The sequence below is a fragment of the Sander vitreus genome, chromosome 16 (genome assembly GCF_031162955.1).
Source record: "Sander vitreus isolate 19-12246 chromosome 16, sanVit1, whole genome shotgun sequence".
NCBI classification, from domain to species: Eukaryota; Metazoa; Chordata; class Actinopteri; order Perciformes; family Percidae; genus Sander; species Sander vitreus.
The window spans coordinates 1,820,635-1,822,793 of record NC_135870.1 but is presented as its reverse complement, the minus strand read 5'-3'; positions in this window follow the sequence as shown (position 1 = coordinate 1,822,793).

The window sequence follows — 2,159 nt, the reverse complement described above, 5'->3', positions numbered from 1 at the left end:
ATTGTAATTCAGAGTGACTAGTTTTTTACTTTTGAATGTAAACCCTAATGTTGCAACAGAGGGGTTCAGTGTCTCAGATTATTTCAGATGGCATCCAGAGAATAAGAGAGTTTATTTAATAACCCTTGTGTTGTCATTCTGTCGACGAACAACAACTTTTAGTTATTCTGGGTCAAAATGTAAAAAAAATTCCAATGTTTTGGTCGTCTTTTTCAACACTTTTGTCACTTATTTTCGAAGTTTCTGTCAATATTTTTCTGCACTTTTTGAAGATTTTCTGGATGTTTTTGTCATTTTTTTCCAAGTTTTTGTCACTTTTCTGGACATTTTTGTCACTTTTTTCCAAGTTTTTGTCACTTTACCGGACATTTTTGTCACTTTTTCCGATGTTTTTGACAAGTTTTTCCTACGTTTTTCAACATTCTTTTATAATTTTTTCTTCAGAATGCTATAAAATTGAATAAAACACCCAAATCCAATGAAAGTAGTGAAATAATTATTTATTGAACTTGTGAAGAGCGTTGTAGGGAACCATCCACGTTATTTTGTTTTAAAATTTGGTTGAAAGAAACCTATATTTCTGATATAGAAACTTTTTGAAAATGGGTCAGATTAGACCCGATGACAACAGGAGGGTTTTAAACATAAAGGGACACAGGACATGACAGTGCAGTTCTGCAGATGCCCACAGAGAGATGCTGTTGGCCTGTGAGAGTTTTCTCTCCGGTTTGATCCTCCCTCTGTGATCCAATAATACATTTTAGAGGTGGAGCAGACTCGCTGCTCTCCATCAGGTCATGCATGAAAGTTCAACATAAAGACAAGCGTCAGAGGGAGGTTAAGTGCCAGAATCGTCTGATAGAGACCGGCATGTTACTGTTTTTTTTAGAGGAGCTTTATGAAAGATAAAAAAAGATCCAGTGCAGCTACAGTACATTCAGACACACATTCAGAGATAAAGCAGCCTCTCAAGGGTTGGAATGGGGCTTCTCTCTGTGTTTCTGTGCATAACAGCAATGTGTTGAAGCTTTTCGGGAGGAATTGATCTCTGAAGAGACAGAAAAGAAACGTTTTTAATACCATGTAGACCTTTTTCACGGCAGACATGTTGACATGTCAGAGTAGGAATTAATGATGGCTGCATTCCACTTAGTAGAGGTCCTGGTATTGTTCATGCTGACTCACTGAAATAGCTTACTGGGACACTTGATGGAACTGAGCCATCGTTAAGGTTATCAACTTCAGCTGTGCTTTTCCTACTATGACAAATCCAAATGTCTGCTGTGAAAAAGGTCCATTGATGGTCCATCAATCCATTGATTGAAGTACGGGGAAGCTTTTGACGCTTGGGCGTCCAATAGTTTAAAAACTATTGGATGCAATTGGTGAAATCGGTGTTATCGTGAGCAAATGAATTGCATTCCTGCTATTTTTTTTTTTTTTTTAACTGGTCCCTATACGCAAACAAAGTCCTATCATAAATGATAGGGGAACCCAGCAACGGCCATGATGAGCTTTTCCTCCATTTTCTCGGAACTAATGTTTTGGTAGGAACGAAAGTTTACATTGTATGTTTCTCTGGGATCAGCCAGCGCGAAGGACGTCTATATTCCGATTGGTTGCTGGTCGCCACATCATAGCTCATTACCGTAAAGTTTACCAAACTTCAACTTTCTGCTTGACGCTCTGGTCGCTCAACACGCCCAAAACGCGACGCCAATGCATTTTCCGCTTCTTGCAGCATTGCATTGAAAATGAATGACTTCCTGTAACTTACAGTTACACCCTGCAGTTTTTGAATTGAACTGAATAGCCGTAGCGCTCTCCGCGGCAATGCACCAGTATTACGGTATATGAAAAATTCACATCATTCTTAAAATAATACCGGTATACCTCTCAGCACTACTGCGGGTACCCTGTGATTCCCAACCCTACTCCTGTCGGTCTGCCTGTCCTCCTGTCTGCCTGTCCTCCTGTCTGCCTGTCCTCCTGTCTGCCTGTCCTCCTGTCTGCCTGTCCTCCTGTCTGCCTGTCCTCCTGTCTGCCTGTCCTCCTGTCTGTCTGCGGCGTTGTGTTTGGGGGTAAAGTGTCAGGTCAGTCGTAGAGGAGCTGCATGTAAATCAGTTTCCCGGCTGGGGAGAGCGCAGACCTGTGGTGCT